We start from the raw sequence: 27,408 nt of genomic DNA on the forward strand, positions 1-27,408 counted from the left end.
GAGAGGCGACCCCGGGCCAGACATATTAAATACATACTTTGTTAGACCGCTTATATAAGACTTGGTTTATTTAAAGTTGGAACAAAATGGAGGAAGAGGGTAAAGAGGAAATTCGGCCGGCCTGACGTGCGGGTGCCTTCCCCCAGACGTGTGAAAATACCACGGTGCCACAAAAGTTCCCCGCGGCTGCGTTTCCCCCGGCCGGACTCCCCCGCACGCAGCAGCTGCCGCCGCCGCCCGGGCCCAGGTGAGGGCCAGGTGTGGCCCCCGCGTCCGGCCGAGAGCCCCACACCTGCCACAGATCCCAGGCGTGCAGGACCTGTGTCAGCACCGCGATCCCAAATATTTACCTTCCGAAAGAGTCGAAGGAAGAGTCTGTCTTACAACAGGGCTATAAATCATCAGGAAAAAACAGTGCGTGAATAACAAAATGTTTCCTCTTGTACACAAATCCTAGCGTTTCTCCTTTTTTAAAATAACTTATTTCTTTAACATGTCATCAGATTCCTGGGCCTTTCTACAGTGGTTTTGCCTATTTATAAATTTCTGGGGAAAAAGAATGTGGGACAGCAGTGTCTTTTTGTTTTTATTTAAATCATCCATAGTATTGCAGCGCGATTGTCAGCTGCTGTATTATCAACCAAATTGCTTCCAAAAAAAAAAAAAAAAAAAAAAAAAGAATTATAAAAAGAATTTCTTTAAAGGGACACTTCTCAAGGCTGGTAGAGCTAAAATTAGACTTGCCAGCTGTGTTTTGGTTTGTGGGCACGTGCTTGCACATGACAGGAACATGGAAATATCACGCTTTACACTGGCAGTTTGCTGTTCTCATAAGCAGAGGGTTTTGGTATGGATCTCCATAACTGCCCCATAGCCAGTTAGTCCATGAGCGAAGGAAAGCAGCTGAAGGAAAAAGGCAGTGCGCGAAGCCATATACACGCTCAAAATATACACTACACACTGCCTATACACTGCGCTTTCATCACCAGGCATTAATAATCAGTGGTACTTAGTTATCAGCCCTCTGCCATACAGTGGGAGCACCATGCCATGCTTGCACAAGCTATTTGCCTCCTGTTGCAGGAGAAAACTTCTGCTAAACGAGTGCTCTGTTCCCAGAGCGCAGTACAGGCATTCAGTGGGTTCTTGCACACCCGGATGAGCCCTGTGGGGCACTACCATCTCCCAAGCTTCCAACAGATTCTGAAGAAAAGCCTGGTTGGGTAAACTATTGAGTATTTTCATTCCCTAAAGAATTCCAAGCCGACCAGGACCATGTGGTCCCTCTTCTGAGGGTCCCTCTTTTTCATTCATCTTCTCTTCTGAGAAGTGAATTTAGAAAAAAGATAGGAATGGGAGAAGAAGCCTGAAATCCCCGCCTCCCAGCCCCACGGTTTGTATCACTGCTCAGCTTTAAATATGCTGCCTCTCGTTGTAGTGCAGGATACTCCAGTGATACTCTTGCTTACGCTTTCTTCTCCCCCCTCCCCCTGCCCGGCTTTCCCTGAGGGTGAAATAGACTGTTTGAGGGTTGGGATCTCCAGAAGTGAATAGTGATTACTTGACGGTACGTGATACTTTGAGCCGAGACAACTTTCAGATTGTTCTTTCAACTGCCAGAATTAAGTTGTTGTGCTTCTCTCCTCACCTTCTCAATTTTCCCTCAGGATATTAACGCAGTTTTTCTTGCTAAGCGGTTTGCTTGTAGAAGTGGATGTAACCAGATTTGGGAGAAGAAAGAACCTATGTGTGCAGGGTGAAATACAAAGATAAATACTAAAGGAAGTTAGAAAACTGTGCATTCTGACAAAGAAATCTACATGAACATACAAGGTTTTCCATGGTCATTATCTTAAATCCAGGAAGGGCTGTTTTGGCTATATCATCTGACTACTGTGAGCATTTCAAACCATGCCATAACATTTCAACCCAAGATTTCCACACACTTCCTCATCAGATGCACTGGTTAGTAGCTCCAGCAGTTCTAGCAACTAAGAAAAGGTGGAAAGCTTCAGGAGAAGTCGGACTATTATCTGAGTGGGTAACAGCTCCACCTTTCTCCAGCTGTCTCTCAGCAAAAGTCTTCAATATGCAGATGCTTTGGGTTTCCCTTTTCACCTGTAATCCCGACCAGGTGCTGAGCAGCCTCTGCTGTTTGCTCTGAGTGCTCAGCATCTCGCATGATTGAGCCTTCAGAGATGCAAGACAGAGTGGAGGCAGCAAAAATAGGAATTCAATATAAAAGAGTGGGGGGCCAAGGGGAGAAGACAGGAGGCAATATAGGATAGCAAAAATGCAAATGAACAGCCACAAAAGCAGATTTAGATAGCATACAGCCTCTGAACAAATGCTAGTGCTGGAAAATGGAAAATTTCCATTTGCAAAATACAGACATCAAAAAGATCATCTGTGACTTGGGAGCACACTGTTTAAATAGAATCCCCTTCATTTTCTGGCCTGTGCATTTGAATAACTGAATCCACTTGCAAACTGAAATAGCAGTTTGCCTACCGAGTGTTAAGTATAAATGTTCCTCAAAAGAAAAGACAAGCTGTTCGATCCCAGTGAGCAACAGTGAGCAAACTTCACAACTGTTTTTTCTTCCTGTGGGAGGGCTCATTATCAAGCCCCAGCCAGTCCCAGCCTCAGGAACCCAGGGAGTGAGTCAGGTCCCAGTGCATCTGCAAAGACACTGCTGCCACTGGTGTCACTGACCTGAGGGCAGATTCACAAGCCAGGTGAGTAGTAAAGATCTTTTCAATGAGAAGTTTAGAAATGAAATTAAATAAATGTGAACACATCATCTGTAAACTTGACAGCCAAGTACATTCAAAGGCACGAAAGGATATTTAACCCAGTGACAACCAAAGCTGTGGATAAGAAACCTGGAGTTAACCGACAGAAGGCAAAAAAAAAGAGAGACTCATTCTCCTGGCAGCCTAAAGTATAGAAAAATCACATATGTTTGGATGTATTTTTACCTTTCATAGAATGCAGATTTCTTCATTCACAAAAACTGAGTTAAAATAAAGAAGCAGATACCTAGTAGAAAATCCGGGAGCTTTTATTTGATAAAATACAATTCTACTCACACTTTTTTTTTTTTTTTTAAAGCCTTTTACCTATCCTATTAAAACATTCTAAAGTCATAGGTATCAGAATCAGGGAGCAATTCAAACATTTTCTAGCTCCTTGCTCTTGAAAAGCAGCAATATGTATTCTAGAACATTCAACTTCTGACAAAATTATGTCAAAATTTTCTAAGTCAGGACTAGAGAAATAGAGATACCACCACCTAAAGCAATATAATAGGTTAAACAAAAAAAAAAAAGAACAATTATATTTGGCTTACATTTTTTACCCTGTCTCTCTACTTTTATTCTCTCTTTTTACTCATTAAAGCTATTACAAAGGAGACCATAGTGATGCTTGACAGCTTGTTTACAATGGATTACAAGAAGGGCACTGATTTTATTTTTAGATCTGTCAGCTCCTTCAGTCCAGCTACCTTAAAACTATATTGATGAACACAGAATTTTACTATTTAATGGATCATTTATCAACCTGATTTACCTAAGGAGAGCTAACTGAGTTTCTAAGAAGTGACATATCCTGGTGCAGCCATCAGTAAAGCATGTGATAGCCACAGAGAAAGTGCGGGTGGAAAGACACAGGGGATCAGAACACTTAACAAGGACAGCATTAAGTGTCTGGGATTGACAGAACCTCTCTGAGTTGGAGGATGCTACCGTTTTCAGGTGCCCTCCTTTCATAAGAGACCAAACACCATTGGAGGTGGCTTTACCCTCACACACACCCCCCCCCCCCCCCACCCTTCCCTGCCTGCATGAAAAAACCCAGCAGGTTTGCTCTCCAAGCTTCAGTACTAACCATCACAACACCACAAAGTCTAGAATTAGGCAGAGCTACAGATGGCCTAAAGTGGATCTGAAAGAGTTAATGGATAAGATTTTGGACAACAGCAAAGGATTGCCACCTATCATCATACCTCATTATTTTTCACTTTATCATCTTGTGTCTTTACATTATGGCTCAGGGGTTTCCATTAGTCTACTTCTACCTAAACACCCAATCCTAAAGGAAATCTTTGGACAGCAGAGTGAAAAATTTTAGATGAAAAGTGAACAACAATGAACATTCACTAAATTCTTTCTGTTTTCCACCTGACATGATCTCTTACAAACACAAGCCTATGAAACTAGCAGTCAGTTGTACAGACAGACTGAAATTACACACTGATGTACTCCTTCTGCAGATGTTAATGGATACAACCAAAGTAAATAATGCTTTTGTCTTTTGTCTACAGTCTGTTTCCTACACATCTCTGAACACTTTGCGAGAGTGAATTCATCCTGAAGTGTGGAAGAGGATTAAGTAACATGACCAGTCAATGGTAATGCCCCAACTGTGACAAAAAATGCAGGGTTCCTCTCACCTCACAAACCCTCATTGCATGGTAAAAGCCACAGCAGATAAGAAAAATGGGGAAAAGATTGGTACTTTCTTTCAGTTCTGGAAGGAGTTCATGTGAAGAGAAAGCAGTGCAATGGCAGTGAGATGCAATGTCAGGAAATGGGAGAGAAACATTGGCTGTAGCGTATCAGAGGATCACACATCAATAGTTTAGGGCTTTCAGAAAATGCCAGGATTGCACACAGGTTAGAAGACGCACGTTTCAAAGGTAGCATTTTCCACAGCAACTCCACATCACAAGTTAGTAAATATTGCACCTGGTCTTGAGCCTAAACTCTCAGGATAAAAAAGGCAAACAAACCCCCAAACACTAAGAGGACTAGCCAAGGCCATTTCTCTCTTGCAGCACATTAACTTAATACTACCAGCATTAAATGTGATATGATTCCAGAGGGAGAAAATTCTTCACCTCCCACCTTCCTCTCTCCAAAGTCCTGCTTACTAGTCACTTTCCCCCCCCCTTGTTTACTTAAAATTAGATTGTAATCAGGGAACACGAGATTTTTTCCCTGCAGGAAGTTTATTTCTGAAGGTAATGGGGAGACGTAAATATGCTGCCTGTTTACTGAGGCTCATAAACATATACGAACACATAAACATATACAAATTGTCACTGAAAGAGTTCCAGCAAACATGGAAAATCCCAGCTTTTTGGGGCATGTTTGACTAAATGTTCACCCATCATGTACTGAATTACTTAGTGAGATATTAATTTTGTGCTCCAGCTGAGGGTAATCACGGAACAAACTGGCATTATTCAAGTTACTCTGTGAAATTACAGCAAGGGTAATCTTAAGAACAAAGGCCAGCAGGAGTCGAGCCTCTCAACTTGAAAGGAATTATCTTTTCCTCTAATTGAAGTGAGGGCTGTTTTGTTTTGTTTTTTTCTTTCCTTCCTCTTGTTAGATTTCCAGCAACACTCTTTGGCAGAAGGTCTCCTTGCAACAGGGTTTTGTGCTTAAAGTCCATGAGCAGGGGCTCATCTGCCTGGGAAAGTTTACTAATGTAATTACACCAGCATCCTCAGCAGCTAGAGTTATACCCACATAATGCCTCGTATGGGCATTCTTCCCCAGAAGAGATTATGCTGGTAAATGCCCCTATTTACACAAACCCATACTTCTCGGTCCTGTTTTCCTGCTAGTGCTGCCGCTGACCTACGCCATGACCTTGGACAAACTACTTCGTCTGCTCCCTCCCGTCTGTCTATGTCTCATGAGTGTCAACTGGAACTCTTTATGATGAGAACAGTCTCTATGTTTTTACAGTACCACAGGGGAACCTCAATTTTGGTGGGGCACCAAAACAACACAGCAGAAATCTGTAATAATGTATGTAAACGGTTTGTTGTTCCACCATCCAGACGGCCTGCGATTAGAGAATTCACAGGCTGTGGCCTTTTTTTTTCCGTGGAAAAAGTTACAGTAGGCAAGAATGGAGGGTCATTTCAGGTGACATTCCATCACTATCAAATATAATAGATTCTGCTTTCTCCATACTTATATCCTCCCCAGCATGCCAAGACACATTTCTTCTTGACTCTTTCATATTTGCCAGGCTTATTTGCCCACTAAATAACACTTTATCTAATGCTGGCTGTAAATAAGACCTGAAGGAGCCTTTACTAATCATTTCTATTTCATCTCCTGATAGACCCCCTTCTAAAACATGGTACAATTATGGCACTACCCTTGCAATTTCATCCAAAACTACATGCAAAAGTGTTTGCAAAAAATAATTTTCATTACAAACTGCTGGAAATGTTACGATTTTGATGAAATACTCAAACATTACCTTATTTTTTCAGTTTAGTTCAAATTTGATTTTTTGTTTTAATTTTCCCATAAAAATTCTGCCTTGACCCACTGCAATAAATATTTTTCTACTTGGTCCCCCTGAAAAAGGAAAAAATCATAGTCTAAAAAAGTCTCTAGGATGTTTTCAAAAATATCTTAAGCAAAAACTCTCTTTTATCTCTACACATGCAGGAAAATATTATTTAGGAAATATACAAATGAAATACCCCTATTTAAATCAGTCTCAAGGGAAATGTGTTCATCAGTTGTTTGTTTTTAACTGAAATTCATGACTGGGAAAAGCAATCTGCACTTTAGCTTGTGCCAGTAAGCCCTACAGTAATTCAGAGTCTATTTAGTCCAGAGTATTTTATAATAATAAGAAAAATCACAGGTTGGGAGGAACGGTAATCTTCACCCATAACAAAATGGTATTCTTCTCCTTCTCACCTAAACACAACCGGGAACTGAAGTGGAAAGCACAGAAAATCACGTAACTAGGACTGCTAGTGCCTTCTTATCAACATGTAAAGCTTCCCTGAAAGCATTACAAGAAAAATTATAAGTGTCCACTAAATATGGGAATCAAAAGATTGTGTGTAACGATTCCCAACAGAGGGGGAATTTCCGGCTCTCAAATTCTGTCTCACCAAGATAGGGAGAGAATGCATAGCAAATGGAGAAGTACAGTACTGGGAGTTGGGTAAAAAGTTTCAGGTGCAGGTAAGCTGCAGACTTGAACCAATTCTCCATTTTTCAAATCAGTTCACTCTTTTACAGGAATAATGGCATTTTTTGTAATGGGCAGCTTCCATTTACCACAGAACCAATGCAGCCTGCCGTGCAAAATCAACCTTATGTCACACTAGATTACTGTCCAGTCATAACCAAAGAAAACGTATTGAACTGAATATATTTGGTTCAGGAAACCTGATATTTTGTCAGCTGCAGTATAACTCATTGTCACTAAACAGTACCAAGCCCATTCTGAACAGAGCACACTGTAGAAATGCTTAACCTCCTAATCCTGCATTTGTACACTTGCCAGAGCAAAAGGGAGGGTAATACCTGACATGTAACAAAAACAGGGTTAGGACTGATGTTTTCCTGTACCAGAAAAAAGTCTTTGGTAAGAGATCATTCCATTTCCTGCAAACAGACAAATGCTAATTATAGAGCAAATCTTCCCTCTGTTTTTCCCTCTACCATTTCTTTTTTCTTTTCCTTCCTCCCCTCCTTGGTGCATCTTTTCTTCAGTCTTGTTCATCAAATATTTTTTGCCTTCAAAAAATCTCATCAAATCTCTACATTCTCCTTCATATGAAAGTTATCTGGGTTGAGAATAATTTGCCTGCCTTCTTTTATGTATTCCAGCTGGAGTTTTTAATAAAGCACAAGGACTCAAGGCTACTGTATTTTTATTAGGAGATGGTGGAAACTTTATAGTGATTTCTATTCACATTCAGCAAATACTCTTCCCTATTGTTCTATCCTATTTACCGCTCCCAACATCCTATTCCCAAATAGTTTTTACTCTGTAATCCTTCATCTGTTTTGTTTCCTCTTTATTTCTGTCCCTGCCTAACTGCCTGTCTTGCCAGCACAAGCACTTTCTTTTTCTCAATTTTTCTCTCCATTATTTTTTTCTGTTGCCCCCATTCCTCAGCCACAGATGCTTTAGGCTCCACTTTCTTACTTATGTTGCAGTTCTTTGAATGTAGAACAAAAATATTCACGGGGGAAAAAAGATACCACTGTGCTATTCTTTTTTAACTTGGAAATCCATCCTACTAGATGGGAAGAGAGAGCACAGATGTGCCATAAACATCTAAATTCATGTCAGCTAAGGTGCCTCGGCAGGGTTTGTGGACTCGAGTTAAAATAAAGTAGAAGGTGAGAATATTAAGTTCATTAACAGAGGAAGAATTGGGTCTCATAAACTGAGGATCCAATCAATCTCACCTCTTACTGACTTCTTTTCAATAAAGGGCTTTAAAGACATTTCTGCTAAGTACAGATGTACACAGGTTCCCTTCTCCTTACAATTGCAGGTTGTACACCCCTGATATCAACATGCTTGTCTTCTCAGGATCCTATGTCAGCAAAATATGTATCAGCTTAAAACCTTAAGAGCAGTCTTTCCTAAAGAATTCTCACCTCACATACAGCAGGGTAAGAATTAGAAGAAGAAATAACTGAAGAGTAGAAATAACTAATTAGAAATAACTGAAAGTGAGGAGGAGTTAAATATTAATCTTTTGATACCATTAAATACTGACATAAATTCAGCTTGAAGATAATTTGCACTTTGGCTATTTGGTACATTCCCACCAAGTAAAGGTAGATGCTTTTGTACTGTGAAGACCTTGTAGGAGAAAAAAAAAACAACAAAAACTTTATTCATTTAATTAGGACAATTGTATTTTAGCAATAGCTATTTCTTTGTGCTAGTCAATTATTTGACTGTTTTATGAGAAGGGCCGGTAGTGTTCTTCACTATGGGGGCTTGACATTTCCCATGGTCTCAGACATTCATTGGAGTGAATCACTGGTTTGTCAGATCTCTAGAACTGCAGCTGAATATTTCCATCCTGCAGATCACATCCTCCCTTCAAATTCATGGTGAGAAATTTCAGTCAAGCCATTTTTTCTTTTCCTGTTTCTCAAGAAAGATACAATTTTTTTACCTGTGTTGGAATAAAGTGGTGCCAAATGCAGGCCAAAATGGCCAAGCTCATCCAGCTTCTTCTCCTTGGATAGTGGTTGGAAGGAGCCTGAAGGACAGCAAGGTTCCTTACAACATGTGGAAGAGGAACCAGAAATTTGGCCAAATGGGTGACTCAATGGGATGTACCTTCTACCTTTCTTGTGAAAACTTTCCAGGTCTGGCCACATGAGGAACACTTGAAAACTCACAGTCCCTGCATCCTCAGCACATATCTCCCTGAAGTCCCTATACCTGCTTCCCTCCCAGCTTCCACAGACCTCTGCAGACAGAATGGCACTTTCCTCCCAGGAGCTGTACAGAGCAAGAGGCAGGGATAACAAGCATAGCAGGAGATGCTGGCACAAAACTCCAGCAGTACTGTAGGTATTGCATTATCTCTGCAATTATGATACTGCTGGGCTGTTGGGGTGTGTTGCCCATCACTCACTGAGATGAGGAGGTGTGGAGGAGGGAATACAAAAGGAGGACTGAGGAGTAAAAGAGGGATGTGCCTTGGTTACGGGGGGTGAAGACAATACATCAAGGCACCGGTGTTGTAAAAGAACCCTGGGGTGAATAAGTGTTACAGTCTGAAGTGGAGAAGAATGAAACAGGGATCTAGAAATACCTGTGGAAAATGGGACCTGAGATTAAGAATTGACTAAAATTAAGAATGAAAAAGCAGCAGTGATGGCAACCAGGTAGTTAAGATGAGCCAAATTGATTTGGAGGGCTAGGCAGGACATGAGAGGAGCCAAAATGGGTGAGAACAGGAAGGGCACGGAGACATACAAGGGAAAAAAGAGGGCAGCCCTTTTCACCTCTTCATCCTGGCTTGCAACCCCCAAATTCCTGACATTGAACCACTCCCTCTGTTTGTTCAACAAAAATCATCTACACCCAGCAGCAAAGTGATCCACCCTCTTCAGCACTGGTCCACACAGACTATTAAAATGTAATGCTGCCAGACTCTCCAAGTCTCTGTGATAAATAGAAAGATTTCAGCCTTGCTGACAATCCATTTGTCAATATGCCATGGGATAGTTTATGCCATTTTCAGGTTCCTTTATTTTTTAAAGCTGAAACCTTTTTCACACGTAAATTAAATTAAAAGAACAAGTGGGAAAATTCCATATGATCTCACATTTGAGGTTAATGAGTAATGGGATAATTATAATGAATATTAAAAAGATAACGAGTGTTCACAGAGAAGCCTGTTACAACTGCAGAGACAACCATTACACTGTAATTTTATACCTCTTGAACACTTGACTTTGCAACCTTAATGCTTTCTTAGCATTGTTTTTGCCTGTGTTATGATATGTAACAATCTCTAGACACCATCTGCAGTCTTCATATTTCCTTGATACCTTTCAAATAAATTTTTATACTGAGTATGAGAAGAGGCAAGTGATTATCTCACTGAGCAACAGCCAGGAGATAGTGAGGGATGCATTTTGTTGTTGCCTCTCTGCACATTCATAATTCCTATCTCAACAGCTGGGACCATGCTACAAACTCTTGGGCTTGGTTCTTCTTTTTTAAAGCCTCTGTTTTTATGACAGTATTGTAAAAATTTTCTGATTCTGCAGTTTGCTTCGTCCATTGGTCTAACAGTGGAAGCCAAGTTAACAAGGTTTCAGGACACAATTAAGTATTTTGCTTTATTTCAGTTAGGGTTGTGGCCAAGAGCATGGCATCAACCATTTTCTTCATTCCCTTCCATCTGACACTGTACCGATTTACCTTAGTTTTATGTGCTGTCCTTCACTGCTGGACTCCTGCTCAGACATGGTACTAGGCACATTTTTTAATTGGAAAGAGGCATTGCATGCTTACAGACTATCATCATATTTCAAGTTTACTGCTAGAAAAAGCCAATATTAATAAGGGCTGCTTTTGCATTTCTTCAGGCATTACATATTTTAGCTGCAAATGTCAGCTTTTAGCAAGCTCTTAGCTCTTGTTTCCAAAGTACTGTAACAATAATAATAAATGCCCCATAGGACTGTCCCAACTCCTTGTCACTCAAGCAACTCTGGGTCACCTTAAAGCCACTGCAAGTCCCTGAACATCTGCATCATTCAGACTGGAATCCTAATGTGTACCATATAGCAACCACTGCTACACTACGTGCATGCTTATATACAGGTGGTTCTCTTGGCAGCTGAGATTTCTGTTTGCAATAAAAGGAAAAAACACTGATTATAGTGAAGAGCAGACACTTTGGGGGGCCAGCTCAGTGAGCTGACTACCTGTGGAGCACACATTCTCATTTACGGCCACATGACCCTGAAGCAGTCATTGCAGTCTGAGTGGAAAAGGGGAGTTAACACTAAATAATATTAGATAAGAGTCAATCTCTAGTCAGCACTCTTCAAACAGCAAGAGAAACATATCTTAGGTGTAAAGTGAGAGATCAAGTAGGAGGAAACAGTAGTGAAGAATGATAGAGCAAATGAAAGACCCTCTCAGCATGCTTCTCTGAATTGGTCTCTTCTATTATTAAGTTCTTGGCTATAAGAGGAAGGTGACGGATCCCATGCTCTCAGCATATCACAGCAAGTCATTCACTTGTTCTTCAGCTTCACAAAGAGCAGCATATGAACATCACCATATTTATATATCTATTTTATGCAATAATTCAGTTGCTGCCTCCTTGCATGTAGGAAACACAGTAACGCCTAATTCAAGAACTAGTCTTGTAACAGCACTAACCAGCAAGACAAAAAAAAGAACAAAAAATCAGGTGATGTATGGATACTTAGTTGTGTAACTCCTACAAGGATGAATGAAAACAGATACTCTAAATTCCAACATGCTGCATTGAAAAAGACCATCTCTGAACTGAAATGATGGATGGCTCCCTATATACAAACACTTACACACATGTAACCCATGATCCAAGCAGGCTGGTAGATGACAGGGTGCCATGGCACACTTTGCTCCCACAGGACTGTCTGGAAGCAGTTGGACGCAGTTCAGCAGAACTCCCTCTTAAACATCACAATCCTTTCCTGAACCAGCTATTAAAACCCACTTCCAGCAGCGAACTTTGCAAGCTGCATACCCTGCCGCTCACTCCAGCTCCCCTAGGAGCCCTACAGCGCCTGTGGCTCTGCTTGTATGCAGCTCTGGAATACCTTCAGTGCTCAGTCCCCAACTCTGGCCTCCTCCTTAGAGCTGGTGGTTGTTGCACGTCTGCCAGCATGAATACCAGCGCCTTTTGGCTGGGGAAGAAGTGTCATGCCAAGCCTGGGATTTCTGGAATATGATACTAGGATTTCTACATTAGGCTGATGGAGCCTCTAAATTTCCACCTTAGTCACTTTATATAACACAACAGAAGTATGTTAAAAGACCAAGTTGCCAAAGTGAACAGCTAAAATTCCCTTGGAGCACTGGAATTAAGACTCCTTACTCCAGCTTAACTACATCTTTGAGTCTCTTCATTAGAATAAAATCTGCAGAATGGCATCTAATTCTAATGGGAGGCGCCTTGCCTTGTTCTCAGTGTTGAATGGACACTGCTAATCCATATGACAAAATATTTCATATTTTATTTTCTCATCGCTTTTCAATGCCATACCATATTTCCTGTACAGCATTCAAACTCTACTCTGAAGACAGAATTATTAATGTTTGCATAGACTCTCAAGCAGGTTTCTTTTCACTATAGTGACAGTGTGCTTTGTAACACATGTAAATTTACCTTCCTAACACCTGAGGAGACAGAGAACTATGTTCATCTCCACTTAACAGGTAGGCAACCAAGGCACATACAAAATTAACCAAAAAGTCAGCGCTGGGTTTTAGTGCACATTTTAAGGAAGGACATACATTTTCAGAATACTGTGTATCATATGGCATAGTTCTGCTCAAGCTTCTGCCAGTCATCAGCCACAGAGTGACCAGTAGCAACACGACCTTCCCGTCCTCCCATATGGGATCAGCATCACCAAACTGCCAGCAGCAAGCCTCATGGATATCCTGGCAGCAGAGAGATCTTGGCAGGCAAGTACTGCTCCAAGCCCCAGACCTGCATGCTAATCTCAATCTTCTTGCTCGATAAACTTAATCCTACTCTTACAGCAACTGAAAAGAAAGATTCCTAATGGGAAAGGGTGGGAAATCTTAACAATAAGTAGTTCCATCAACCCTTTTCTATATATAAAATTAATGATACTGAATTGTAAAATTATCAGAGAATGAAGCAATAATTTTAATGAAATAGAGAGCTAAAATAGACTCCAAAGGATTAACATCCACAGTAGATTATCCCCTCCATACTAAATTGGGTAATGGATTTCTCTGAATAGGATATTTCTTTACAGCAGAAGCATGACATATTCTTTTTGAAAAGATCTGTAGTATCTTACTTTATGTATGCCTTGTGTTTTCTTTTTCTACTTCCTTCAGTCATTTAGAAGTAGTGATCTTGACTGAAGACACAAGTGCATATTCTTGTTGAGATATCTTGATATGATGGAGAGGAACACACAAGCCACACATGATCTTCTTTGGAAAGACAGAGCAGAGGTCTCCGCGTGAAGATTTCGGAGTATGGCAGGACACAAGCAGGCAAAAATAGCACTGTGGTTAAGATACTGGACTAAACTTGGAAGATATCTTCTGGTTCCTGGCTCTGCTGCAGACATCCTGTGTGTCCTTGCATAAATGCCTCTTGTGAGGCTAATTTCATTTATGTGCTCATGTACATAGTAATGAGTCTCATAAACAGCCTATAAATATAATCACTTGAAATAATTTTTAAGGTACAATCTCATAGTGAGGGATTTCATATTCTCTTGGGAAATGAAAAAGTGTTTTCCAGGCTAAAGGCATGAGACTGGTTTGGAGCCATCTCTATTTCAGTGGCATCTGTGTGCACATTTAAATTTGGCACATGCATACCATTATGATTATAAAAGAGTCCATATTATTTGTGCTACTTCTCATTTTCTTTCTCAGACTGGGATTGTTCCTATTTATAGGAACTCAAACTGTAGGAAGCAAGGAGAGACACATATATAGATGATGATATCTTTGAAATATGTACTGGCTCTGTGTCCTTTTTGTTCAAAATTCTTGGAAACATCCTGTAAAAATCTGTTTGTGTGCACAACAGTTGTGATTATTCACATAGATCCCACTGTAAATCACAGACTCATATGTACATCTGGAAGTTACACATCTCCACACACACAATATGCATAGATATACAATTCACAAGTAAATTTCTACAAGAAGGGTGGTCCTAGAGCAAAGGCAGTTCTGCCAAATCTGCTAACCAGCATGATATTTCGCCATTTGTCATGCAAGGTACTCCTTTACTGCTTCAGGGGGTTTTTTGGTGCTCTGGCAGCCTCTGTTACAGACATCCAGAAAGGCCAGGTAAAAAACTGCTGCTCACAGCAGGTCTGCATCAGGTGGGCAGCAGGTGCAATAGACCACGGACCCTGGGACTAGCCAGCAAACGCAAACTGTGTCAAGGTTACAACACCATAGTGCTCCCAGTTTTGTTTGTGGATCCTTATTCAGCCACTTCCTTTTCAACAAGAATGATCACCTCCAACACAAATCTTTGCAGCTGTTGACCCTCTGTGGCTTAGATGAAGCATAAGGTATGAGGAAAAAGTAAATTATAACAGTAAAGTTTTTAAGGCTATATCTATCATCTGTACCTACTGCCTATGATTTTGCAAAAAAGTAAAACTACCTGCTTTCCAAGGTAAACATGCTTTACTTGGGATAGGTCATTACAGAAACCTCTTTTTATTATTATTTTTTTTAATTTAACCTAATATATCCAGTTAAAAAGCTATGCACATGCAGTCATTTATCTATGGATTATTTACAGGCAAAACAGAATCCATGTTTGAAAATTCACCCCATCAGGAATACATTTACCATAAACCAAGGAGTTTAATAATATGAAAGTATAACTGAAGATACTCTTGATAAGCCAGGAACTAGTGTTCATTATTAATTTGTAAAGTAACTACTGTTTCTCTTAAATCTCTGTACCATTCCTTGCATCATGTTACTGTTTTCAAATAACTAGAAATGCCAATACCTTAATGAATCAGACTACTACAAAATAGTCTAAGATTGTTAGAATATCAAAAAAACCACAGTTTCTAAAATAAAAAGGAGCAGGCAATAAGACAAAATCAAGGACACAAGCGAAAGAGACCTACTGTCTCCACATAAAAAGCATCGAGGTGCAATGCAGCTAGAACACCTGTGACTGCAGCTTCTACAAGAGCTGATAATTCAAACGTGATCACTTACATATAATCCATAAAAGCAAGTGCATAACTACTGTGATAGCTTGATAGTTACAGGGGGTTTTTATAGTTTTTTTCCTGGATGGGAGTCATCGTGTATTGCAGTTACCCAAGTGAATTCAAGTTCATTTAAGGGCAAAGGTACATTTCTGGAACTACTCCCGCTGTCTGATCTGTCAAAGAATTAACAGCCCAGGCAGTTAGGAACAGAAGCCTTACCAAGCAGGATCCTTTTGGAAGGGAAAGGAAAGAAGACATGAAATTAAGAACCAGTGACTCTCAGGAACGGCCTGAGCTATTTGTTAAATGCCTCAGCACTGAGATGTCAACAATAAGTTGAGTAACAATAAGACCTGCGGCAAATCAAGAATCCTGACACTCCCAAGAACTTGTTAATTCTGGCAAGTAAGTTATGTCTGGGGAAAAGAAATTAAGAAAGTGAGGATGTACTAATTGTCACATTGTAATATTATAACATTATGAACAACATTTGTAATGCCATCAGATACCTTCCAAAAGAAGACTACTGATACAGCACAAAACCACCCCTAATATTGGCTCATATTATATTAAAGCTGAGGGTACAGTGACAGCTCAACAGTAAACTGTATGTAACAATTATTCAATAACAGGTTGTATAGACAGCTTTGATAGTTTCTTGCTTGTATCCTTTTGGCATTTTTTTTCTCTCTTTTTTTTTTTTTTTTGTCATGTAATGACAAGGACATTGCTCATGTTCACTGAAATACCTCCAACTATACAAGCTGTGATCAGTAACACATTTACCAGCATCTCACACTGCCCTTATATTGCTATTTTCTGTTTTTTCAGGGAAATACATTCAACATACATGCACAGAGTAAATCCAAAATGAGCCTTAAATAATCTTGTTCAGGGCAACAGAGAATAATGAGTGTGTCTTCAATGAGGGGCATAATCACAACAAGCTGTCAAAGGAAACTTAAAGAAGGTTTGGGGGCAGGGGGAATTAAAAGCTATTTACCTCTATCAAAGCAGAATGAATAAGGGTAATGAGTAATAACCCTGAGAAAATGACAACAAAGGGGAACAGTCTCAGCACCATGAGTGGGAAATTAATCAAGTTCCTCTTTTGTTAACAGGTGTTACACAATAAATTCCCTGTGTTCCACCCTGAAAAAGCATCCTTAATATCAGAAAAGAAAAAATTCTAAGAAGTAAACAAAAAAAAAAAGGGTACCTTATCCTTAAAATACAACACTGGCAAATGTCTCAAAGCACCTTTTAGTTCAATACAGTAAAAGAAATACCAAAGTGCAGTGTTTCACGGCATTTGGATTTAAAATTATGGGGAAAATCCAGTGTCCTACATTAACAAGTAGGTAGAAGATCCATTTGGACAACACCAAATGATTTTCAGGAAGCACAAGGTAACAGCTAACAAAGGCCCAGTGTGCCTACTGGAGATAGGCAAGCTTGGATATCTTGATTACATCTACCACACCTCGGTCCCTTAAGCCAGGGAATACTTAGTGCAAGTCAGAGCAGCACAATGCAGTTGTGTAAACAGAAGACTGAAAATCAGGAAATCCTTAGTTCTAAAATGGGATCCAACTGTGCCCCTTTTTCCTGTCCACAAAAAAGTTAATGAAGCAGCCTAAGCAACCCACCCTATCCTCCCTCCTGGACAGAAATAGGCGTGTATAACTGCCGCTCTCAGTGAAATGCTGGATGGATGAATAAGGATAACAGGGATGGATTGAATAAGTCCACATCTTTAACATATTCTGAGGAAGCAAAAGGCTCCATAAGAATTAAATATTATTGAAATACTGAGTAGAAGATCTTTTCAAGGAGAAATTACTACATTTCCTTTCCTTATGTATTGATTACTCATTAATGCAGCAAAACAGAGAAAGATCAGATCTGGCAGTTCTCAAGGAATGGTTTTCACTCTTACATATGCTCTTGATTTGACCCTACAAATAAAATGTTATTCAGTGGACCCCAATCACCTTCCCAAAACCACTCCCAAGGGCCACAATTTTAAGACTTTCTGTGCAAATTATGTTCTCTAATCTCCATTCCAGCTTATTCTTATATACTTAGATTGTACTTGAGAAATAGCATGTGCAAAGATTGTTACTGCTGCTTCTTGTAAAAGTATCTGTGGACAGTTAGTTTAGAGGCTTACTAATTTCAGAGATTTTGAAATATGCTTTGCACCTTCAGATTTATCTAAACTTCTAAAAAATCAATTTATATTTATTGAAATAAATACAAAAACCTGAAAACAAAGGCCATTTCTAAGCAAAAAAACACCCAGTTCCAAGAGTATTAATGTTCTGTATGTAAAAGCTAATGTGAATGCTCAGGAGATCTGTGTATTTAATGAAAAGCTATGGAAAAAGCAGATGAAGGCATTATACCAGATCATGGAACTGTGAGCTTAAAAAAAGTTCAGGAGCAGAAACACAAGAGGACAATCACAAGGTCATTTTGCCCTTTATATCAATGACAAATTTATACAAATTACAGTCCATTAAAGTTTAAAAAAAACCTCAACCAACCCCCCCCCAAAAAAAGGAAAAAATATTAAAAGAAAAGACCCACACATAAACAAAAACACCAACCAACTAACCAACCAAAAATTAAACCAAAACCAAACAACACATCACCACCTTTTCTTCACTTTTTGGACTTAGGCAACTGACGTAGTTGTGTTGAGGGATGTAGGTAGATGAACGGCAGTAGGTAATATAAATGAGACTGAATAGGAGGGCAGCATTTGGAAAAGACCCTCTAGAAAGAAATGAGCCATGTAGAGAAAACATGAGAACCCTTCTGCGGAATACAAGGTGCTAAATTGCTTTTGAGTTTTTCTTTTCTTTTAGAAGGTATATGAAAATATAAAATGTTCTTCTAGTAAACATAAATAATTTCTTTAAAAGGACAATGATCCTGTACAAGCAATCTCAGTGTTCAAGTCCAAAGAGAAAGAAAGGGTTCTAGAAGGCACGAAGTCCGATTCACTCACCAGCCAGGCACTTTCTTCCTCCATCTGTTTTGGAGAATGTCCCCCTAAAAACTTTCATAGCTTTTTTATTACACAGTTTTGCTTCATGTTGAACAAATAAAATTAAAAGCAATGGTATATAAATGTGAGAGTCATGGGCCTTGGATAAATCAGTGAACCTTGCAGCATATTTGGTCCTTAAGTGAGATTTCATATGAACACATACAAGCTTTATATCACGTATTAAATTGTTTTGTTCAGAATAAGACAGGAAGGTTGATCCAATCACACTAAATCCTGAAGAACCAATTTATGTCTGGAAGCACACAAAAAGAAATCTCCTTTACCCAAACTACATGCTTAGAATGCCTCCCAAACTTCCTGTGTGTCATCGGCCATGCCGAGCAGACAGGCCTATGATTTCTAATCTAATCAACCTCAGAGTGACTGTGAAACTAACAGCTGTGTCTGAGCAATTGGAAAAATAGATACAGAACAAAGGGGAAGACCATTTCATCAGGGCTTCTCCCTCAAGTGCATAAACTCAGCTTCAGTGGAAAGTATAAATATTTCATTCACTATTTTGTACTGTATTTCGCCCGGGATTTGTGCTCCAACTACTTTCTTTTAAAGGTGCATTAATGTCTTCTTTTAACAGCATCCCTTCTAAACTTTTCCCCTTGCTTAATGGGCCTGAAGGGATTAAACCCTTAGCAGAAAAATGCATCTGTTGTACATAACACCACAGTATTAGACTATCATAATACCAACTCATTTATTTTCGTTTTGTGGAAGTATACCTTCCCTTGAGAATGATGCTACAGGGCATATTTCCTTCCTGATGCTTCCTTTCATGTATTGTATGATGTTAAGGAGAAACACTTGTATTCAGACATCAGAAACCCAAGGCCCACATTTTGCCTCGCATTTTGAGGCCACATTAAGCCAGAAAGGTATCCAGGCTGGCCAGCAAAAAGCTCCAGAAATTCTGCCTGTCTCAGTGAACATGCATGTTCCTTGTGCTTGTCACAGTTCTGGACACTGACCAGACAGAACTGACTTAAATTTGTTTTTGATTCAGGTGACCTCCTTCCTGTGCATCAATTTGAGAAAACTGAGCTTAACATTTCAGTGAGGTCAGCTGTGGTCTAACTGCTCAAACACACACCATAGTAGTCAACACCAGCCCAAAAAATGGTGCCATTTGCATTGTATTGGGCAAGGTGTTGTCTGTGCACAGTTACAGTTTCCATAGTCCTTTGGCTTCACGTTAAATAGGGTTCCCTGCAAGTGCATCATAGTCTCCATCAAGACCAGGTCTCCAAAACAGCCTTGAAATCAAGAAATTAGAGGCACTACAGGTAAAAACTGGTAACTACTCTCAGTTACTTTGGTTGCTTAACTTTGGTAAACTTAGCAAAATTTATAGTTCACCTGAATGGAAAGATGCTATTTTGTCTGTAAACTAACTTCACTTTAATCCAGATAAAAGAAGTTGTGTATATTTTGTGGCAGAATCAAACATAAGATGGACATTTTCCTACTAGGGCAAGAGAGGAAAGACAGTCTTAGGCAAAATTTTCCAGGGGCAGTTTTGAAGAAATCATTTTTCAAACTGAATAGAGAAGGATGTTTAATTCTGCTAGCTAACGTGATAGTGATCAGAAAGAAATACAGAGCCAATGCTTAATAGTTCAATGGAGATGCTGGCAAGGAGCTGGTTTGGAAAGAGACAGATCTGCAGAGGTTTTGACTCAGTATTAATCTATGCTGAACTGAAAACCCTAAGTGCTGGAGACGAAAAATGTACCAAATTTTCCTGTTTCTTCATGCTACCTTTTTTGCGGGATCCTACACTCTTCCAGGTTTAAAGGCAGTCATCAGCCTTGCCTCAACAGAAAATTATGACGTCTGGTAAATACCAAAGGCAGAGGATGGAGGGATCACTCAGTCAGCAAGTAGATTATGCGGCCTGCAGTATGCTTGCAATGCGACAGACTTCCTCGAGTACACAAGTGTGTTAATCAATAGTTAGGATCTGTCTAAATGTGTAACAAGCTTCACCTTTTGAGAACTCATATTATCCAAGAGGGGGGTTAATGAACATTAGCACAAAACAGAACCACAGTTGCAAAATCCTAAAATGACAGGGAGAAGAAAATAACACCAACTTGGAATCACTGCAGGCTTAGCCACTGAACGATGCTGAGAAGGGCACAATCCCTGTTGAGTGAAACTAGAGATGAATTCAAGCCACACAAATTCCAGCTCAGTTTCAGACTTGCCATTATTTTTGCAACCCTGCACAAATCAAAAATCTTCTGTGACTGGACTGCCCTTGCTGTCCTTTTTTCAGTGCAAACAGTGGAACAGTCTGCTCTGCTTAGTGCACAGAATTACCAAGGAAGCAAAGGGTGCTTCTTATCCCTTTCCATGACTTTCCTGTTTATTGTAAGGCTTTCCTTATTAGCCAGAAAATGTAAATGCATTTGACTTCCATATTGCAGCAATGTATGGTTGCATAATCTTTCAGTCTGGTCAGCCTTCCCAATTGTCTTTCATCTTCCCTGCATAGCATCTGTTTTTCAAAGACAACAGATTCTCTGCTGTTGTCCTGGGACAATGCTGGGACATCTTCCCTGAGGAAGACATTTTGTTGCTGTTTTGCTTTGTGTAAATTAGCAGCGACATCTTCTGAGATTTTTGCTAAACCTTTGGGGCTGTTTTTCTTTTGTAAGGCGTCTGACTAAAGTGTCAGCTGTGTTTTCACACTGGACAGCCAACACATACTGTTTTGTTGGAGCTTTCATTATGCTGAACTATGTAAAAACCAATGTACAGTGTGAAAGGCAGAGCATAACAGAACTGTATTATTAGCATCAGCCTCTGAAGCATTTTCATGTCCATTTATCTCAGAATATGAATAGAATACCTTAGTGAGGGTGGCAACTGTTACTAGATTACTCTTTTCCATATCACCATTACATGTGCAGCAAAAATACGCAGCCCTGTTGTGAGATCTTGTGGTCTGTTTTGCTTTACCCTCAGCTGATAGTTCTCATTTATTTCTTGACATCATAGTATATATAATGTGGAAGCTCCTGAGACTAAGAACTTTACGAGGACATAAAAATTGACTATTTTTGGTTCTTCCTCCATTATGAAGAAATGTTCAGTTAGAAATCCCCCAAAGACAGCGAATCTTTAACATTTGGCATCTTGGCACTTTCAGAAAATTAACTCATTTGGAATTGTCTCTTGTTAAGCATTGAGGATCAAATTTGCTTATCAGTTTTAAAACTATGGACACATCCCTCTCTCTCTCTTTCTCTCAAATTCCTTTTACGTCCATAGAGCTATCCACACTTCTAATAAATCTGAGATGGATCCAAGACTATATTGATCTTCAGACATTGGCTGTGTATATTCATCTCCACTATTTTTTCTCAGAGTGTGTTTCACTCATTGACAAGGTAATTGGACCACGAGGTAGGTATAATGCTACAACCACAACTGTTTCCAGAGAAAGCCCCTTTCTCGTTGCATTTAAGTTACTTTCCCCAAGTCTTTCTCATCAATATGTGGAGGGCTGTGAGCCCTTGGTGCAAGAGCTCTCTGCACTCCCTTGGAGGAGAGAGCCCTGAGGCCAAAAAGACTCTCCCCAGAGCTAAGCAACCTCGGGTCATGTCGAGAAAGTGAACCACCCCCAGCATGGCTTGTTTCTATATGGTAATAGCCTGTACCCAGTTGGCTAGTTGGTTTCTACCCCACCCCCTGCCTTTCCCATAAAAGGCCCCTGTTCCTGCCCCTCGGGAAGGGAGTCTTTGCTCCCTGACCTTCCCTTCGCAGGGGCTGCTGGACAATAAAAGCTGCCTCTGTGGAATTGCCAAACGAAGCTCCTGTCTCTATTCCCGAGTTCACCTTGGGTGATTTCACAAAGAGCTGAATCACAAGAGCTGCAGTCACTTGTAGCAGAGAAGTTGCCACACTTGCTGAACCCCCCTGCTGCCTAGGGAGGCCTGCGGCCACTGCCCCTGGAAGAGTTGGTCTTTGCAGGACGCTCTCTCGAGGAAGGTCGCGGCACACCAGTGCTGACCAGCATCAGATCCCCTGCAATATCAATAAATGTTAACATTTTTGAAGCAGTGGAGGATTATCTGAATCACATAGAAAAGGAACATATGAAATTACCAGGCACTTGTAAGGGCTGGCCAGAAAGGTTGTAAAAGCAATAAGCACCTGAGTCAAGTTAAAGGTTTAAATATGTGTATAATATGGGAATATTCACAGAAGTACTCTGTTCTAGTCAAATCTGAAATAAACACCACCATTCAGGTTGCGTTTCAACTAGTCAGACTGATTAAAACAGAAGATGTGCACGTGAACTGAAAATTTAGAAGGGAAAAAAAAGTTCCATCAGGCAGTAATACACAGTTCATCTTTCAAGTGAGGAAATAATGACTCTGCCTGTGTGCCTTTCTGTGGGATGAAGGCCACAGCTTTTGTGAAACACAGGCAAAGGTAAGACTGGAAGATAGATTTGGTTTCTTATCCTTTAAGGTGGCACATAACAACAGCTATCCTAAGGATTTCTAACAGGAAACAAAGGCTGAAAACTCTCCAAAGATTTCAAGGTAACACAGCAGCTAAAGTTGAAAAGATTGCATCAGTATTGGGTCAGTCAGACTAGCATCCCTCTCACTGCAGGCACAGTGTTAGCCCAATTTCCTTCTCACCAAAAAGTCAGAAATCACCAGGTGGTGATTTATGCCATGCTTCAACAGGAAGATCATTTCATTATATTGCTAGAGTCAAATTCTGAACTCAGATGTATTAATACAGAGCTACTCCATCAAAAGCAGAAGAGCTGTTTCAAATTATTAAGTGAAAGAGAAATTCCAAACTTCACCTAATGAGACCATTATTTTATTTTTTTGCATGTATACACAACTATTTTAAGTGGCCAAGTATGACCTTAAATTCAAGGAGACCGCAACATGCTTATATCCTATAAAAAAAATAAAAACTTGGCCTTCCTACGTCCTCCTCTGTTCTCCTATCAGATCCTTACCTGATTTCCCAACTCATGACCATTGCTCTCCAAACCCTCTCCCTCCCAACACTCTTATAAGCACTGAGATAGCAGGAGCTGGAGTCGGAAATGAAATCCCACAATCCTGCCTCATGCAAGGCGAAGTCAGATGCTGAGCAGCCAGCTCTTGCTAAATTCCTGCTGGCTGCCTTGCACAGCAGCAACAAAGTGCAACCAGCTGACTGACAGTGTCTGGCTCCTGCCTCATGCATAGATTGCTCAAATTTAAGGGCATTATATCTATATTGTAGAAAAGTTTCCTTGGAAAAAAGATTCTCTTAACACTTAGTAATATGGCAGAATTGAGAACCTGTGTGTCCTTTGATTCAGATTTAAAAACTTTAGCTTCCATTTTGGAGAAGCTGCATGACGTAAATCCCCATCTCCCCCTTCCACAGTTTAAACCAATAAATTCACAGAAACCTGATCACCTATGAACACACAGTTTCCATCTTTCCTCCTAGTTAGCTGGTAAAGTAACCAGTTCTTCTCAGAGGGAGTACTTCATGTTCCTCAACTACTCCCATTGCTCTTGTCCCTAAGAAATTTCATAAAGAAGACTTTGCTTAGAAATGGTCATTTAAATTGACCACCAAGAGTAATGCAGTTTTCATCTTTCCTGAAGAGAAAGACAGTAACTGATTTTATTTAGTCACAAATTTCATGCAACCTATATTTCTGTATAGTCAACCTTCTAACCACACTCCAATCTCTTTTCAAAAAAATTCTGTATTTGCCATGCCGAAGGATCATACCAAATTTGAAGTGATTTAATAGCAGAGGGCCACTAGCCAAAAAAAACCATTTGAAACTTCAGAAGCTATAGAAATTCATTGTTTCTTTTAGCTGATTATAAGCTTATAGCTAATATTATAAAAAACAAACTTTAATTATTGCTAAAGAGCTATGAGTATAAATTTAAGCTGTGTCTCACAGAAAAAAAATACTAAACAGTCTATAAATAGTATCTCAAAATAAAATGCACTAGCTACACTGTGCTAAAAATAAATGATCCTGCTATTACTCTAGTGAAATATTTTATTAAATCTCCTAAAGTGCAATCTCCAAGGCTCTGGGATTCACCCCCACCCAGCACAGCTGGTTAGAGAGAGAGCAGAGACAGCTCACAACTTACCAGAAGAAATCATACATTTTATTTGTGAAAAAGGACAAATTAGTTCTCTGTGCTGTGTGAAAACACATCCTCTGCCCATTTTAACAGCAGTCAGACCACTGCAAGATATCCAAAATACTTAACTTCCAATTCAGGCAACAGGTTTAAACCCACCAAAATATTAATTGTTTCCTCTCAGCAGGCATAAATAAGCATTGCTAGAAGACAGCAAATAGACCAAAAGCATGCAAAAATAGAAAAAATTTCAGGCTGTTAACAGTTACCAAACACTCTGATTTACATGTAATTGGGATAAGGAAGTCAGACATTGCCAAAGGCTGAAAATTATTTTACTGGAAATGTCATTCCATAGGTCCTATTAACAGCCTGTACTTCGCCTCTGGCCTGGCCTGAGCCTGTCTGGGTGCTCCTGCACATCCACAGGCATGGCCAAGAACTCCTCTCCATGGCACCTGGATCAGGTCATTATGGTTGAATTGACCTTGCTGGCTCCTGAAGCCCCAGGATGTCCAGGTATGCACATTTCAGATTGTGAACAGAAAGCTAACTGATGGAGCAGTGAACAGTCAACATTTTGACATTGATGGAAATACAGAACTTGCCGGTGTCCAGGAAGAGAAGATTATTATCTGCCAAGCATGAAAATTATGATCAGAATATAAGGCCTGTTTTGGAAAGTGATTTAACCAAAATTTGGCCCATATAAAGTAACTATAATTAATGGAAATGGTGAGTATAATTTATTTTATATACAATTCTAATTGTGACATTTATTAATTATTTTCCCTATAATTTTAATTTTTAAAATTGTTTTCCTTTACATACCTAACAGCACTGTCCATCTCACAAAATATAACATTGCTCCAAAAAGAAAGAGGAGGAAGATAACAGATATACTGGGAAATGTTTACTTAATGTGACAGTGCTCTTCATACTTTGACAACTCAGTCAGGGGTTCTGATGACATAATCAAAATTAGACGTAATGTCTGTTCAAAAACCAGGGACTTTGCTATATTTCAATTTTATTCAGAACATAACAAGGGAAAAGGCAGGCTTTTATAAAAATATATCAAATTATACTTTCTCTTTTTTTAAAATAATGTCTTCTCAGATTTCAAGCTATTTATCAACACCTGTGAAGGTAGTTGTATGTAACCCCAAGAGTTATTGATGACTAATGAAATACTTCTCTGGGAAAATACAGAAATATTTTCAGTTCAAGTGTTTGTTCAGATGAGAGGTTTCAAGTCAGTTGGCAGCACTTCAGTAAAACCTCAGAAAGCACTTGAGCCTTTCTACCATCTTAGCTACTCAATTCTTAACCCTTCAGCCCATGTGTATCTTGACTTCAGTTTTGGTACAACTCGTGGGTATTACAGCTTTTAGTCCTTGGGGCAGTCTCTCTTCCACTTCAAACGCTACAGGAAAAAGAGGCATCTGAACACAGGCAAGGGAATAATGTCATTTCTGCCAGAAGCAACAGCAATCCCTCTTTCTAAGGAGATCCTCACTCTCACATGCAACAATTAAGTACTCGTTCTCATTTTGTACCAGTAAGTCAACTCCTGCTTGGAATTCTAATCTCGGTCCCCACTAATTGTGTATTAAATTGTCGAAAATACATTTTCCTCAGACTGTCCCTCCCAGGAACTGCCTAAGGGAGGATTTCTCCATAAAAACCATTGAAAACAATTGTTTTTTTCCTATTTTTTCTCAGAACTGCTGAGATTCCTCCAGAAACGTTGATAGTTAAAAAAGAAACAACACTTCTGGCTCAGGAAGCACATCAGCTGCAAGCTCTTGGAGGCTGGGAGAGCAGCAGTGTCTGGCCCTGCAAGTCTGCCCTGCTCCATACTGTGTCTTAAGACAACTGTATTGCCACTGGTGAGAAAGAAGTAACTGGGTATGGCAGATCTTTGTTTTGCTCATCTTACAGTCCCATGCCACTAGTTGCCTGTAACCTCAACCAACACCATTGTGTGGCTTCTTTGCACTACTCCTCTCGTCCTGCCTGCGTGCGGCCTTTACTGCCAGCCCATCATTTCCTTGTGGCCAGCATGGCCTCTTTTGCTCTTTTCTAGTTCAGCCTGGCAAGGGCACCAGGGCCCCCAGCTCTGAATTTATGAAAACAAAACACAACAGCAGCCTCAGGGTAATTTCTCACCAGATAAGCATGCTATCTTTGAGGTAATATTTTGAGATACAGCCACAATCTTCTTTGCAAACCTCAACCTTTTGGAAAGAACTGGGGAGTCCAAGCGCAGGGAATGACAGACAAAGCCAGCACAGCAGCAGACAAGTTGTTCCTCTCCCTTCACTGGCAGAAACTTCCCACCCTGTCCTGATTACCCAAGCCAAATCCACATGCCCTCGGCTCTGTACTTTGAAGAATGTCAGTGGAAAAAGCCTCAAAATGGAAAGAAAAAGCCTGAAGCATAAACTGGCAGATCCATACTACTTGCATGAAAGTGAAGCGTAGAAAAAATGTTAATGTACATATTTGGGGAGTTATATTAGAGACCATTATTTTAAAAGCTGGTTAAAATTGTTACTCCGTCACGGCATTACTATTGAACAGCAGGCAAAACTAAGGTTACTTTTTTGAACTCTCCTTCACAAAATAAAAATTCTTCACTTTTTTTTTCAAGTGTCCTACGTCTAATAGAAATTCACGGAGATAATTTGCTGGTTTTAGGACAGCAAACCACTGTCAGAAACATTTAGAAATACCTTAAATTTCCCACAGCATCAAATTCTCAGGGCTATTCACTTTACCTGTTCACTTAGATTTGAAACTACAGTTGTGCTGGTGGCCTATGAGGCTCTCTCAGTTTGCTGCTTATTTACAGCAAATAGAGCTCAAATAGAAAGGGCTTCTCCTTCTGTACCCTGAAATT

At 39.9% G+C, this 27,408-nt stretch overlaps 1 protein-coding gene across 4 annotated transcripts in view; it reads right to left on the reverse strand.

Annotated features, from left to right (window-relative positions):
- RBMS3 (RNA binding motif single stranded interacting protein 3) overlaps window positions 1–27,408 on the reverse strand; it is a 711,648-nt gene that overhangs the window by 447,303 nt on the left and 236,937 nt on the right. The gene's annotated exons all lie outside the window — the stretch shown is intronic.

The sequence above is a fragment of the Corvus moneduloides genome, chromosome 1, assembly GCF_009650955.1.
Source record: "Corvus moneduloides isolate bCorMon1 chromosome 1, bCorMon1.pri, whole genome shotgun sequence".
NCBI lineage: Eukaryota > Metazoa > Chordata > Aves > Passeriformes > Corvidae > Corvus > Corvus moneduloides.